The sequence below is a fragment of the Astyanax mexicanus genome, chromosome 18, assembly GCF_023375975.1.
Source record: "Astyanax mexicanus isolate ESR-SI-001 chromosome 18, AstMex3_surface, whole genome shotgun sequence".
In the NCBI taxonomy this organism is placed as follows: domain Eukaryota; kingdom Metazoa; phylum Chordata; class Actinopteri; order Characiformes; family Acestrorhamphidae; genus Astyanax; species Astyanax mexicanus.
In genome coordinates this window covers 29,182,711-29,199,943 of record NC_064425.1, presented here as the reverse complement: position 1 = coordinate 29,199,943, position 17,233 = coordinate 29,182,711, and positions in this window count along the sequence as shown.

The following is a 17,233-nucleotide window of genomic DNA, read 5'->3' as shown; positions in this document are numbered from 1 at the left end:
GATTCAACCCACCTACAACCTGAAGAAGAAGAAGAAGTTGGAAAAGTGGAGCAGCACTTAAGCGACCATTCCTTGTAAGTATCATAAAGCACAATGCTGTCTCTTGACTAGCTTTTTTAAACTTTGACTTGCCCTGAGAGCCTCTTATTAACATGATGTGCTTAACAAACCAGTTTGGTGATTCTGTATATGAACTTTCATTTTCATTTCTGTTTGGTTCCTTGTCAGAATGAATCCTGACTCTAGCAAGTGCAGAGAAAAGTTCAAGACAAGCCAGAAAACTGGAAGAACTGTAAAGCAGAAAACATCAGATATGAACCCATGCATTATTTCTTTTATAAGGGACTTCAGAGTTTGACTTGCAAAATAATTATATGAAACTGTTGTTCTTCACATACTGAGGAAAAAAATAGTTGATAATAGATTATTGTTTGCTGTGTCTCTGCAGTTTTTGTTGAACAATAAATAATGCCATGCAGTAGATGGCAGTGGTGTGCAGTGAGGCCCTTCTAACCCTTCAGAGAAGGGGTGACAATAAGTGCATGTAAATCATTACATAGTATTTAATCAGGAAATATATAATATAGTTATTGTAAACTGTAAGCATATAGTTTATAAATTAACTAAAATAAAAAACAACAACTAATTCAAAGCATTAGTCTGTGTTTTTCAGTTGCTACAGGACTCTTATCTGACTGACAGCGGTTTTAACCAATCAAAGCTTTTTAAAATGTCTTCTGCCCCTGTGTGTCTGCGTGACCCTTCTACTGATTTTATGAAGGGTGTAGTAATGAGTCGCAGGACAAATCTAACAAAGTCGCAGGACAATCTAACCAATCAGATTCATGATTTTCACTCCGGGGGCGGGGCCACTGTCTAACCCCTTCTCAGCGCTGTGATGAAGGGGCTACGCGTTGCTTAGTGTAAAACGGAGCTCATGCTGGATTAATTTGTTAGTTAGCGAACTATAATGGAACTGCAACGGCAAATGAGACAGATATTGTGTCATATCATATTAAAAGCCTTTTTAAAGGCTGTCCTTCAATTTAAAACTAATTCGCAATAATAGGCGTCTGACTGGTGAGGTTTTGTATGTACTTGTGTTTTGGCTGACCTGGCGTACTGTACTTGTAGGAAAAGTAAGCATTGATTTTGTCGTTTGCAGCTGTTGTATTTTTGGGCTGTTAATGTGCATTAAGCTCATATAACCAAGTCAAGACAGAGAATATGTAGTTCTTATATAAATCTGTGTGTAGGTCGTTGGGTGGAGGGGGGGTGGGGTTGTTGCAGAAGGGGTACCCACTATATTAACTGCACGCCACTGGTAGATGGCATTAAAGAAATGCTTATGTTTAACAGTAATTTAATACTGACTGCAAAATAAAGCTGTAAGGTATCATTCTGTTGTGAAAACACTAATGTAAATAAAAACACAATACACATAATTATTTTTTGTAAAGTCTGGTCAGTACCACTATACAAAAATTACAGTTTGCATGAAACATTTTACAGGCTAATTTATTATTCAGCTGCCAGTTTTTTTTTTGTTTTTTTAACAGTGATTTTTGTTTTTACACTAATTTACTGTTAAGGTTTTTTTTCCCAGTTAGTTACTGTGATCAGCTTTTGGTTCACAGTAAATTACCGTTTAACTACTCTAAGTTAATTACTGTGATTTTTTTTTTTTTTAAGTAAGTTAATTAAGTCAATTACTGCCAGTTACTTACTGTAAATTTCACAAAACATTTTTTACAGTGTAAATAACATGTAACTGACATAATACAGGTATACTGTAAAAAGTTCTTTAATTTAAAAAACTGTGAAGGAACCCCTTAAGACCCCATCGTCAGCAAACCTGAGTGATCATGTGCAGAGTTGGGGGGCTTTATAAAAGAAAGCTCTTCACTCTGCAGAACTTCTCTGAATTTTGGGTACTACTAGGAAACGAGCACCCTGTGATCTAAGTAATTGTGTCGATTCATAATAGGAGAAGATGTCTCGCAAGCAGTCAGAAGCGAGACCGTGCAGGACTTTATACCTTAACAAGAGAAAACAAACAGGTGGAAAACAAAAAACTAAATCTTGCACATCTTACACAACATATGGCTGAAACCTTTTGCCCTCAAGATAGTTAGCTTTTATGTATTCTGTGTATTCATTGAAAAACAGCATTATTTGTGTATACTCACTGATAATGTTGATACTTCTGGCAGAAACAGATTGTGAGGTGAAAGGTGAGAATGTTTCTCCAGATAAATCTGTTCTACCTTGTGTTTTAACATTCCAGATTAAGAAGCAGCAGATTGTAAGGTGTTTTCTCTCCTCTTCTACTTACCTACAGATCTGTTTTTCTGGATATGCTGAGAAATGTACACAAAAATATGAAATGCTTATGGAGCTACACTGACAGTCCAATTTTACTTTAAACAGTAAAGCGCTAAAAGTTTGTGGTTGCGGTCACAATAAAAAAAACTACAGAAAGAGAAGCAATATCTCTTAATTTTAAAAGAATTCAATTTATTGATATCAAGCCAGCAGGGGGCAGTGTGTTGTTCCACAGCAAAGGGTGCCATTGGTTTGGAGGAATCACTGCTATCACTTAAGATAATAACAGGGCCATTCAGTAAAATTACCATCCTGGTACTTTTAGTCCAATGATGAGTCTGCATCTTGGTACTGTATTTTTCTGCTCTTTTTTCATATTCTATTTTATATTTGTATAAGATGCATTATGCAACACTAGTGAGGAACAGGGGTGTTTCCATGTTTCCCTTCTTATTCAGCAGGTTTTGCCGCTGAGTGACAAGCCCTGTAAAGCTAAGCTAAGTACTTTTTTATAATTCTTAAATGACTCTTTTTTAAGTCAAACGAGCGCTTGATGTTAATCTACACAGATTTCTCTCCTAAAAACTGTGTATTTGGATGAGTAAAGCACTTCCATTTATTTACAGTAATCTTAGATTTACAGATTTCCACTATAGCACGGTGTAGCCATAATATCATTAGCAGCTAACCGCTAACACTAGCCTGACAGTGCTACTCCAAGGAATGTTCCAGTAAGCGAGGGCAATATTAGCTAGCAGTTCGTCCCATGTAGCTATGTTTTAACAAGGTAAACACGCAGACTACAGTCTGATATACTCCTCTCTAAATGGTGAAAGAGCTAGCGCTTAGAGTGGTTAGCGGGTAATGCTAATGCTGCTCCAGCAGTGCTAGCCAGGGTTAACAGCAGGCTGCAGGCCGATAATACTCACCTCTGAACAGTAAAAGAGCTAGCACTAAGCAGGTAATGCTAGGGCATACCGGAATACAAAGCGCACTGATGAGTTTTGGGAAAATTTAAGGATTTTAAGTGCCCCTTATACTGCGAAAAATTCGCTACATTTTGTACATTCGGTCCAGATAGTTTTGGTTTCACACTGCAGTTTATTAAGTGGACTAAACATCTTTTCTATGGTTCTGTTGTCATCAACTATGTGAGCTGTGTCTCTCTTTACCTTATATTAATTGGTTTGTATAATGTTATGTATGATGTTACTTTGCCACCTATGTATGAGGTTGAGACCACCTCTTCTTGTTGGATTAAAATCTTGTCCTAAAAAAGGTCAGAAAATCAAGGCAAGGGTGAAAACCCACTTAAAGTGCATTTTAGCACTCATTGATCTCTCACCAAGAGGTACACTACCCAAATGTAGCCTTTTTATTTACAGTGCAGCAGTGGAAGCACTTTTATTGTTGTATTTTGGCCATGCACAGGATTGACAATCAATAAACACATTGTTATTTTTAAATATTGTCATAATTTGGAGATACTGTCGTAAATTTTAAATAGTTCATAGTTTTGGTTTTGCCATTTTACTGCCCAGCTTTATTTACACTATTCACACATCTACACTTCATCTCTTACAAATAAACAGTAAACACTTCTTTAAAGAGACTAAAAGTGGATCCTCTGTGGAACATTATTTTTCAAAGGTACATTGGAAACGTTCATGCAGTGGATTGAATTGATTTGATTCAGGTGTTTACATTATTTATACATTTGCTCTCATTCCCCTTAAGCTTATTTATTTTGTCTATAACTGTGCTGATATAGTGTTTTAATATTTCATCCATGTAGAGATGATGTGCATATCAAATCATTGTCTCTGTGGATTGAAATGCATTGAAATGCCATGTGATGAAGTAAACGATCAGAATTGCTACTACATCTGTTTTAGACTCATTTACAAGCATAAAAAAAAGACACGTCCGGGCCAAGTCGCTCAGATCATGATGTCACTGCAGAAATAACATGCTGCCCTTTCCTCCCAGTGCTGAACATTACTAATTCATGCTGCTGTCAGTCTTGATCTTAAAGCGTCTCTTCCGCTCGCCTATCTCTTTATGCTGCTGTTATTTAATGTTTAACGGAGCCTGTCTTTACTGTAATGGAAGAGGAGCAGCTCTGGCCACACTGACAGCCTCACTAATCTTCCTCCGAGGCTGAGATGGGAGATGGGTGCGGTAGACCAGACCAGAGACCCGCAACTGCTGATAAGTGTTGGTTTCAGATAACAGTCATTGTAAAAGATACTACAAGCTGACTACAAGGATCAGTAGACCTGTACAGGGAGCTAATAGCTTATTAGCTATACCTACTACCCCTACAGTTCGTACGTTCTGGTCGTTTAATCAGAACTAGCTACTATTAGGGGTTGTCACCAATGTCATACTAAGAACATCATAATGTAAGGGCTGGTGCCCGATCGAGGTGTCCTCCAGGGCGTCGGAGGGCGCACCAGGCCAGCACCGAGGGCTGATTGGCTAATTATCAACACCTGCTTTCAACAGCTTATAAGCAGCGCCAACCAGCCATTCGGCGCTGGATCTTTGAAGCTCGTGAGAGCGAATCTATGCCCGTTTTTTCGAGCGAGCCTCGGCTCTTTTTCTCTTTTCTTCCTTGCTATCCCTTTGGAGAGAGTATTGTTCGGCACACGCTGGCATACTCCTCCCGCATAAGTATCTTCCTCTATCCCTTTCCTCTCCCTCTCGAGTCTGGTGGAGCTGTGTGCTCTCTCCTGTGTGTGTGTGTGTGTAGCAGCCGCGAGGCGTGGATTGCTCACCTCTCTTTCCCCCCCGCTGTTCCTCCCCTCTCTGGTGGAACAGCACATAATCCACAAACTCCTTAGTTAAGTTTCGTTTCCTTTGGAAGCTCTTTTGTTGTTCACCTCGTCTTATAAGAGGTAGCCGTTAGCTTCCGCGGCGAGTCTTGTTTACATTCTCCCCCACTATCTCACTCACGCTAGGCGTGGCTTTGTTTTGCACCCGTTTTCGTCCTTCGCCCCTTTTGGCGAAGGCTCTTAAGGGCGATTAAAGCGGCCGCGTCCCAATCCACTCGCTGGTGTAGCGGTTAGGGCATTGGGCCGCGACTGCTACAGCCTGGGTTCGATCCCCGCGTGGTGCGGGGTTTGATAACAAGAATTATATACATAATATTATTATAAATCCTGTTAATATATATATTACCGTTATATTCTCATTATCATTCTTCTTCTTCTTATTATTATTATTATATATTATATAATATATATATATATTTATATATTTATATATATATTATAAATATTATTATTTTTCCTTTTTCTTGGGTTTACCTGCTTTGAGATCTGCTGCTCTGCACTTGGGTCCTACAACCTTCTGGGCTGGAGAGCTACTGCTCTCCCCCCCATTACACATAATTAGTGCACGCAGTCAAAGGGAGACTCTTCAGAATAAAGTATCTCTGTTTTTATTATGTATAGGTATATGTTTGAGTAAAATGAACAGCATTGTTTTATTCAATAAACTACACACAACATTTCTCCGAAATTCCAAATAAAAATATTGTCATTCAGAGCATTTATTTGCAGAAAATGAGAAATAATGCAAAAGAAAAGAAAAGTTCATATTTAGAAACAACAATATTAATGTGTGTAACACTCAGGAAGAGTTCAAAAAAACAATATTTGGTGGAATAACCCTGTTTTTTAATCACAGTTTTAAGTGTCTTGGCATGTTCTCCTCCACCAGTCTTTCACACTGCTTTTTGGGCACCTTTTATCAGACCTGGCGCAAAAATCCAAGCAGTTCAGATATAAACTACCGACAACATTTCTCACAAGTTTCAAACGAAATATTGTCTTTCAGAGCATTTATTTGCAGAAATGGCTAAAATAACAAAAAAAGATGCAGATGTTTCAGACCTCAAATAATGCAAAGAAAACAAGTTCATATTCATAAAGTTCTAAGAGTTCACACATCAATATTTTGTGCAGTAACCCTGTGTTTTATTTACAGTTTTCATGCATCTTGGCATGTTCTCCTCCACCAGTCTTACACACTGCTTTTGGATAACTTTATGCCTTTACTCCTGGTGCAAAAATTCAAGCAGTTCAGCTTGGTTTGATGGCTTGTAATCATCCATCTTCCTCTTGATTATATTCCAGAGGTTTTTAATTTGGTAAAATCAAAGAAACTCATCATTTTTAAGTGGTCTTCTTTTTTCAGAGCTGTATATAACTATATATCTAAATAGTAGGTATAAAAAAGCTGAGAAAATGGACAGTTAGTGCAGGTACAGAGTGCAGTTGAGTCGATTTCTTGTACTTCTTTCAGAATATGTGAGAAGAACCATGGAGGGAGGCTCGAGGACAAAGAAAGACGATGATAGACTTCCAGCTCCTGCTGAGCAGATCCAACCGGCACGGCTGTGAACACCTGAGAACCTGCTTAGTTTGGGGTCCTTTTCCCTCACTCCTTCCACTCTGGGCCATAAATCAAAGGTTTGGCTCTGTGTGTGTGTATCAGTGTGTGTGTGTGGAGGTGTGGGAATAACTGCTGATCTGTCTTAGGAGCTAAATGGTGGGAGTGACTTTGTGTGAGGCAGAGAAAGGGCAGAGTCGCGGCTGCCGCTCCACTATCTGCTTTTCTCACCAATCTACTTACTACAGCTTCCGCAAATGAGAAGGGGTCGAGAGAGAGAGAGAGAGAGAGAGAGAGAGAGAGAGAGAGAGAGAATTAAATTTATATTTCTCTGTGGAAGCACAGCAGTCTTGTTTTTGTTATCTCCTTCTATTCATCCCTGGATTATTTTTGGAGAGAATCGCAAATGAAGTTCTGCCCTCTATGCCATTCAATTGAAGCTCTGCAACTCCTGGATTTACAGCCTCCCCCTCGTCTATTTTTCACCACCCCACCTCCCTTGTTTCTCATTTGTTTTGGATCAGACAGAGGATTCTAGGATTTAAATAGGTATTCAGTGCTCTAGGAGCTCAGTAAGTGGAGTCACCTACACTGTCAGCAAAAAGTTATAGAACACCTCAATGTTTGCAGTTTTTTTTAACTAATTTTATTTCAAATCTTTCCCATTTTGCCATTTTTTTCCCATGATGCTACAACACAAGGAGGGCGAAGACTAGCACATTCCTCCTCCGACACATATGAAGTCAGCTATTGTCTCTTTTTAAACTGCTTCTGATGCAGCATTACCGAGTAGCATTACAGTGCATTTGGAGGAAAGCGCAGTGACTCTGTTCCAATACATCAGCTCACAGATGCCTTGTACTGATCGACATCACCCTTTGGAGTGATGTGGGGAGAGAGCACCATCTACCCACCCAGAGGGAGCAAGACCAATTGTGCTCTCTCAGGGCTCCAGCAGCTGATGGAAAGCTGCATAACCGGGATTTGAACCAGCCACCTCCCAATCATAGTTTACAGTTGTTGTTTTTTTACCTTTACTATGATGCAAATGCAAATGATGATAACATGCCCATGTAGAGCTTGTATGTTTTGCTCAACTGGGATCAAAAGGTCTGTCCATTAATTCCATGTTGGCCCCACATTTGGATGCCATTTCTGGGCCCAGAAAGGTCAGTGACGGAACCAGCATGTGTCAAACATGGTTCCCCATCTGCCAAGGGGTAGGGTGTCCTGATACTTGTTACATTGGAGGGGTAGGTAAGGTAAAGTGTTAGGGCTATATGGCCCCCAAACCGAGGTCTATGAGGATCCCTGACAAGATGGCGGCACAAGCGACCAAAGAAACCCTTAAATTTAAGGATTTTCCTTGTAAAAAAATATGATAACCTCTTTCTTACCATAGTTTAATGTGTAGTTTCAATATTGTATGGCCATTTTCTTTTCTTTATAAAAATCATAAAAAATGTATTAGTAGTAGTTGGTCTCAGTAGCTAGCTAGCTAACGTTCCTTTAATTTTGCTGTTCCACCTTAAATGCTGCAGTTTCTGCCATCTGTTGCGTCATTTAAGGTGTAACAGAAAAATAAAATAAAATCTAATTTCAGCTCCCCATCACAGAGGAATTAAGAAATGGACAGTAATAATTAATTGCTGCATCACCTGCCCTCTTTTTGAAGACATACAATGCCCTCAAGTTAACTATAGTTAACCAGCAGCTAGTTTGCTGAACTTTGGCGCTCCACTGCTATATATTTGTATCAGGTTTTTGAAGGACTGTCCTAATTCCCAATTCTTGAATGAGAAAGTGTGTCCAAACTTTTGTTTGACTGGTACTGTATTCGTTAGAAAGGGTGTACACAACTATATAGATGTACCCTATAAAGCACTGTGCAAGCAACCCCCTATAAACACACACTTACAGTGCATACACAACACCTATTCTTTTAAGCTACTCACAGACCTACAACTCACATACACTCACACACACACACACACACTCATATCTCATCAGCTTTCAGAACAGGACTGGACATGTTTAGTTTTCAGTGTGGTCAGACACAGTTTCAATCTGCTTTCAAGTCATTTCATTCCCATTGACTGCAGGTCCACAATCTACTCAGACCTGTCTGAATGTAGAGTAATCAGTCACTCAGCCAGCAGTCAGTTAGCATGTGGTGCCCATGTGTATATATCAGTGTGTATGCGTTGTGTGTTATGGGAAACAGCTGTCAAGCGCTGGCCTTGCTTGAGACTGATTTAGCCAAGGCCTCCATGTACGATTTTTTTTTTTTCATTTGGATTAACCCGTAACATTCTCACACTTTTATTCAGTAAGTACACTTAGTGCAAACTGCTGGCAGCTTATAGGGCCCTATTTTAGAGATCTATAGGGGAGCTGTTAAACCCACACCGTGCAGCTTGATGTGTCAGTGTGTCAGTGTGTCTTTGCTATCATAACAACTGGAAAAGTATACCTTGCGCAGGTCAAAACGTGCAAAAGGCATGTACTAATTCCGTAGGAAATGAGAGAGAGCCTGTGAAATAGCTACAGCAGTCCAAATTCAAAACACCACAGAGAGTTGTTTTCCCTGCCCATCTCTCCCTAAGACATGAAGCTCACTCGGGTTGCCAAGTTGAGGAGGCTGAATCTACACAATTCAGTGCAATACGAGTTCAGTAACTTTTACCATGGCAAGCAGCGACTAGTCATACTCTGTTATTTAATTAGCTAATGAATAGATTTGGAGTGTTTTTATTGTTTGCACAAACCAGCTCATGTAAACTTTATCCGTAGTTATCTAACCTAGCTTTATGCACCACTAGCTGTATTAACCTAAGCCAAGCCTGTTATACAGGAAAAATCCCACTGCTCCAAAAATAAACACCCTAAAGTGTGAGTAGCTACTTTACAGGTCCTTGTAATATATTGCTTAGTTGAGCAGATAACATATACATCTATATTAAAGTATTTGAATTGTTTTATCTTTTTGCAGCGAAGGCAGTGAAGACTCAGCAAGTGTCGCTTCTAGGAGAGGCGGAGAGACTTTCAAATTTAACTGGTTTCAGCCAAACCAGCTAGCTCCTAGGCGTGCACACATAGACATCAGCTCTGCCCTTTATCAACCAAAGTGCCCTTTTGAAACTTCGTTGTTGTTTTTTTTGTTGTTTAAATACTACTACTATTATTATTATTATTATTAAGATTTTACTGAAGCCGTGTTGAAATGATCTTTTGAAAACCTGTGCGATTAAAAAAGATTGAAAACAGAATGCCCTGAAATCAGCTCACACACGACACCTCTCTCTTCCTCTGTCACATAGGCCAATCACGAAGCAGGTTCAGGAAGAAAGTCCAGCCTCTTAATAGAAACAGCCAATCAGCTCGCTGGTTTTGCGGAGCGCAGAGGAGAGTGGGGAAGCCCCCCTTCACTGTGGAGGATTTGTAAAGTTTTCTTTTTTAGATTCAGCAGCGGGGTGCAGCGAGCTGACGTTAAAACAGATCTGGATAAACAGCGATTTTTCTAAAAGGTAATGGAGCTTACCATATACACTGTTATGAGATTATTTCTGATAGCTGGTTAAAAATAGACGACTCAAAACCCACAGATCAAACCCTCTGTGATAGTCATTGTGACTTGTAGACTAGGATTACTGTAAATTATAATGAAGGAAAATTATTTTAGCTAGCTTAACTATTTAGCTAGAAGCTGGATGTAGTGAATAGACAGAATTTAGTACAGTACTTCATGTAGGTAGTTTAAAGCAGTTTCTTAACCCATCCATATGATCAGCTAATAAACTCTCATTTATTGAGTTTACCTGTTAAAATCCCTTAGCCCCTTAGATTTACTAATGGAATATATCTGGTCCTTTAGTAAAAGCTCATGAAACTAACAGACTAGGAGGGTTTGGGTCATCTTAAGTTTATATTAACATCTGCCAAAAATCTCTATGAAACATAAGGTTACATTCTTTTACGTAAAAGACCACCATCATAAGTACTTTTAGTCGATGTAAATATACAGTCGATGTAAATATACAAATATACAACAGAATTGATGTGCCAATACATAATAATAATAGTAATAATACTAATAATAATAATAATAATAGTAATACTAATAATATCTGTTATATTCTTTTAAACATTAGGTGATACCTCATCAGTTTTTTTTTTTCATATATTTATATATAGTTCAGACCTTGCACGCATATATGTTTTTTTATCAACAGTAAATTTAAAGTGGAGTAACATGTTTAGGTTGTAAAGTGACCTTTACTTGGATGTAACTAATAATAAACACAAGTACAAAAAGAATGGTTTATTTGTGATTAAAGGTAATTCCACAAATGTTGTTTTAAGAGACTATAAGATGGGCTTATTCAAATAAGCAGATTACATTATATTATATTATATTACATTATAGATGTGTCCCCCCCAATATCAAACCTGCTCCTACGCCCTTGCTCGTAAGGCACACTAGATGCGCTGCAGCAGCAGTTCAGTTCAGCGAGTCTTCAGCACAGCACGCACGGCAACAGATAGGCTTCTTCTCCCCCGTGTCCCACCAGCCAGGTAACATACACACCAAGTAAAATCCTACCGTTTGCCCTCTAAACCCAACCTGAAATCAGTTTGTTGTGCAGTTGCCCCCCAAAATGTCTGTGCACGCCACTGAGCTAGGTTGCTAGCTTCCATGCTGCAGCACTGCTGGAAATGGTTAACATAAAGAAGTTCTAAAGCAAAGATTTAAGTGCAATATGTGAACGTAACTCTGTACTGTAGTAAGTAATCTCTTGTCCACGCAGTTCTGTCAGCTATTGTTTAGGGATACGGAAAGTTTACGGGTGTTCAGCTTTGGTTGCACCCTTGCCTTTTACACACTGAATTATTTTTTTTAAGATGTTTTGCTGTTGTAGGCGTAAATGTAAGAATGGTTGAATTTAAACAACTTAAATGAAGTTTGCCAGACAAAACAAGAAATATCTTGAATTTATACTGTCTGCAATATAAGAAAAGTCAAAGTAAATGTTTTTAAATGTAAATAAAACCCTGATCTTAAATAAAATTGCATTTATCTTACTCTTCCTTCCAAACCTTTTATTAAAATTAAGTACCATATTTTTTGCACTATAAGGGGCAAGCCAAAATCCTTTAATTTTCCCAAAAATTTTCAGCGTGCCTTTTAATCTGGTGTGCCTCTACCAGTCAGGTTACCAGAGCAGTAAGCCACTCCTCTGAAGTACAGCATTATACAGGAATTTCAGTTAAGTTCTCCAGCAGTATTAGCATTAGCTGCTAATGGTGCTTAGCGCTAGCTCTTTAGCCACCCAGAGGTGAGTATTATCAGCCTGTTGCAGAATTAGCATTAGCCACTAACCACAGAGCTAGCTATTTTGCTGTTCAGAGACGAGTATATTGGACTGTGGCCTGTGTGTTTAATACAAGCTACGTGGAACAAACTGCTAGCTAATATCACCCTGGCTTAATGGAACACTCAGGGTTCTTATGTGTAGTTCTGCCGGGTGGCATTAGCCGCTAACCGCTAATGCTAATGCTTTAGTAGAAAATCTGTAAACCTAAGCTTAATGTAAAAAATGTAAAGTGCTTTACTCACCCAAATAAACAGTTTTCAGGAGAGGAGTCTGTGTAGATTAACATCCAGCGCTCATTTTATTTGTTTGTCTCATCTGAAATGTTTTTTTTTTTTTTTTTTTTTAAGAATTACAGTTCTGTTAACTTCACTCAGCTTAGCTTTTTAGGTGACTTTAGAAAGAAAACATGGCAACACTCGTGTTCCTCCTACTAGTTACCTTATAATCCGGTGTGCCTTATAGTGTGAAAAATACTGTAAAACACTTGCAAGTAGAGTATAGTGCTATAACATTTATTTTTGTATTATTATTTAATAGTTATTATTGAATTACACCAGCAAGAGGTTAGCAGCCATGTTCATATAGTGCAAATAAACCCCCTCCCATCCCCTTGTGAGTATAAAAATTCCTCCAGATTGCTGTCAGATGGATTTGTGAGTGTGTGTGTGTGTCTGCAATCATCCCACAGTGTCAACTGGTGTCTGTTGTTGTCAGTAGTGTATTGTAGGCAGCTGTTAAGGGTGCAGTCGGAGGGTTCTTCTGCTGACGAGTGACTCAGACTAAAGAAGCCTCATGACACAGATATATATCCCTTATCTCTCTGCAGTCTTCAATGACTTAAGACATGTCTTACAGAAGCCCGACTCAGCCGTAAATAACCTCCTCTCCCCTAGTTTGATGAGAAGTGGGTGAGTCACTAGGACATAAAACCTTAGACTGTCTAAAGTGTGAGGATCTAAGAACTCATCCCTCTGTATCTGGAGTTCACTCCCAGCTCTAATGGGCTCGGTTTAAAATCTTACTACAGTATACTGTACACTCACTGGGAGCAGAACTGGAGCACTGACTTGGTTCTGAGTGCTGTGTGCAGTCAGACAGTCATTGAGTAGAAGAATGCTGCCCTCCAGTGACCATTATGGTTAATTACATTTTGCTGAGCTAAAAACTACAGCTCTGGAAAGAAAATAAGAAAACACTTAAAAATAATGATTTTCTATGATTTTAGCAAATTAAAAACCTCTGGAATATAATCAAGAGGAAGATGGATGATCATAAGCCATCAAACCAAACTGAACTGCTTGAAATTTTGCACCAGGAGTGGCATAAGACTGGTGGAGGAGAACATGCCAATATGCATAAAAAATATATTTTTATTTGGAATTTGTGAGAAATGTTGTCTGTAGTTTATAGAATAAAACAGCAATGTTAATTTTACTCAAACATATACCTATAAATAGAAAAATCAGAGAAACTGATTCAGAAACTGAAGTGGTCTCTTATTTTTTTCCAGAGCTGTATATGTCCAAATGTCTGTAGGCAAGTTTTTTAATGAATGCATTCAGCTACTTTAAGTTGCACCCATTGCTGACACATAGAAGCAAATACATGCAAATGCATGCACATACACACACTCTAAGCTAATCCCTGTAATAAACTATTGCCAACAGTATGGGACTCTCTGAAGCAGATAAATATAAACATACAGGGGTATAAATCCTTTTGTGAGTTCAGGATGCAAAGTTAATCAGCAAAGTATTGGATGGAGCACCATCCAACCATCATTCCAAAACAGTTCTCTCCAGGGGTTTTATACCCCCTGTAGACCATGACTGGCATTAAGCTTGGTGCCAGTGAGTTCATATTTATGTGCCTCAAAGAATTTTACACTATTTGCTGTATTCTGTGTGTGTGTGTGTGTGTGTGTGTGTTGCTGTCCAGTGAAAACATGTATCTCTCTATCAGATTCTATCTCTTTTCTCTGTTTCTCGTTCCTCTATTTCTTGCTCTTCTTTAATTGTTTCTATTTTTATTTCACACTCCTTCCCCCTCTCTGTATCAGATTCTATTTTCTCTTTCTCGTTTCTCTTTATTTCTCTTTTTCACTCCTCCCACTCTCTTTCTATCAGATTCTATCTATTTTCTTTTAATCTCACTCTTCTTTTACTGTTTCTATTTTTATTTCACACTCCTTCTGCCTCTCTCTGTCAGATTCTATATTCTCTATTTCTCAATCCCTAATTCTCGCTCTTCTTTCACTGTTCTTTCTTGCTCTTTTGTACTATTTCTCTCATGTCTCTTATTCTTGCTTTTCTCTTGCATGTTTCTCCCCATTCTTTCTGTCCCCCTCTCTTTTTCCTTTCCCTTTCTCATTTTTTTTATCTCATTCCTTTCACTTTGTCACCTTTTTTCTCTTTTACCTTTCTTGCTGTCTCTTTAAACTGTGTCCAAATTTCCTGATTAATGGTTTCAGCAGAAATTGACTTACATTTAAAGTTAAGAAGGTTTTATCTCTCTCCTGTAAAGTTTTTTACATCTGTGTTAAAGAAGCTCCATGCACAATGCTCAATTAGCAGGGGTGTCCACAAACATATGGACAAATGTTTGTATATCAGTATCTGCTTTTGTAAACTTGAGGGTGAAAATACAGCAGTTTAGGACTGTGATGTAACAGTTTTGAGGTTTTGGAATTGGCCCATTTAAAAGCTCTGGTTAAATTCTGCTGGATTTTTGTTTGATGGAGGAACATTTATGTTCAAGGTTTATGGTTTACCACACTCTACCTTACAGTATCTCACAAAAGTGAGCTGATCTTGGCCACCCCTTTATGACCTTGGCCTTTGTGCTGTATCTCTGTTTTAGGATGTTAGAAAACTTCGTATAACCTAGGCTAAGGCTATCTTCGCAGAGGGCATCAATTCTCACAGTTTCTCACATTCACAGAGAGTTATTTACCATGAAGTGCCATGTTGAATATCCAATGGCAAGCATGAGCGAATTGTACTCCAAAAACACTAAATGTAACAAGCCTGCTACATATTCATACCTGAGACCTTGTAACTGTAGTGAGTCACATGACTGTAGTGAGTTTGCTCATTTTTATTTAGGGGTGTAGGTTTTTTTTTCACTTTTCACTTTTGTTGCCAGCAGTTTTAACATTAATGGCTGTGTTGAATTATACAAGCTTTATACCTACAACTTTACATTGTGACAAAGTGTCATATCTTTAGTATTGTCCCATGACAAGATATTAAAAACGTATACAAAAATGTGAGGGGTGTACTTTTGTACTTCTGTCACTTTTGTGAGGTTTTGTGGAATTAATTGGTGTATTTTGCCCTTTTCCCACGAGTGTAGACCAACAATACACCATTAGAAGCTTATTAACCTTGTTTTCCTGCTTAAATAAACAGCTTATTACTTATGTAAACTAGACAAGACAAATGTCAGTCAAACCTTCCCCCTCTTTTCACAACAGGGTAGAGTTTCTGAAACATTCAGAGCAGCTAACAGCACAAATGCTGTAAACTTTATGATCCTAATTTAGACTGTGTTTTCTCAGGCTGACAGTACTGCAAACACTGTGCTGACCCCCTGACCAGAGCAGATAAACCCCCGTCACTCACAGTATGATGTTTTCACTCATTTACTATCTCTCCCACAGAGGCAGACGGTTGGCTCAGCGCTCTATGAATAGTAACAGACGTGTTGTCATACGGAGCAGGGCGAGAGGGGCAGGATCTGGCTGGGTTCCCTGGCCGCGGTCGGCCTGTCTGGACTGGGATTAAGAGAAAGGGCCTGAATCACATCCTCCAACAGCGAGGCAGTCGTTCTCTCCAGGCACTTCCTTTCACTCTCCTTTACTGGAATCTCCTCCTCCTACAGCCCCCGAGGAGGGTTGTCCCCCAGGAGATATCTCTCTCTGTCTCCTCCCTCTCTTTCTTTCTCTCTCTCTCTCTCTCTCTCTCTCTCTCTCTCTCTCTATCAGATTTTATCTAATTTCTCTTTCTCATTTCTCTCTTTGTTGCCCTTTTTCCACTGTTTCTATTTCTCTTTCTCACTCATCCTGCTCTCTCTCTTTCTCTCTTTCTCTCTCTCTCTCTCTCTCTCTCTCTCTCTCTCTCTCTCTATCAGATTTTATTTAATTTCTCTTTCTCATTTTTCTCTTTGTTGCTCTTTTTCCACTGTTTCTATTTCTCTTTCTCACTCCTCCTGCTCTCTATCTCTCTTTCTCTCTATCTCTCTCTCTCTATCAAAATCTCTTTCCTCTTTTACGTTTGTCTCTTTCTTGCTCTTCTTTCACTGTTTCTATTTTTATTTCACACTCTTTTTCCCCCTCTCTCAGATTCTATCTCATTTCTCTATTTCTCACTTATTTCCATTTTTCTATTTTTTTCACATTCTTTCCACCTCTCTATATCAGATTCTATCTCTTTTCTCTGTTTCTCATTTTTCTCATTCTTGCTCTTCTTTCACTGTTTCTGTCTCTTTCTCACTCCTTCCACTCTCCCTCTCTCAGATTCTATCTCTTGTCTCTGTTTCTTGTTTCACTATTTCTTGCTCTTCTTTCACTGTTTCTATTTTTATTTCACACTCGTTCCCCCCCTCTCTCTATCAGATTCTACCTCTTTTCTCTATTTCTCATTTATCTCATTCTCGCTCTTCTTTCACTGTTTCTATTTTTGTTTCACACTCCTTCCCCCCCTCTCTCTATCAGATTCTATCTCTTTTCTCTTTTTTGTTTTTCTTTTTCTGTTTATATTTCTCTTTCTCACTTTGTCCTCTCTTTCTCTCTCTACCAGATCTCTTTTCTCTGTTTCTCTATTTCACACTCTTCTTTCACTGTTTCTATTTTTATTTTGCACTCCTCCCCCCTCACTCTATCAGATTCTACCTCTTCTCTCTTTCTCATTTCTCTCTATTTCTCCTTTTCACTTCTCCCGCTCTTTCCCCCTCTATCAGATTCTATCTCTTTTCTATGTTTATCATTTTTCTTACTCTTCTTTCACTGTTTCTATTTCGCACTTGTTTGCCCTCTCTTCATCAGATTTTATCACTTTTCTCTTTCTCGTTTCTCTTTTTTACTCCTCCCACTCTCTCTCTATAAGATTCTGTCGCTTTTCTTTCTCTCCATGTTT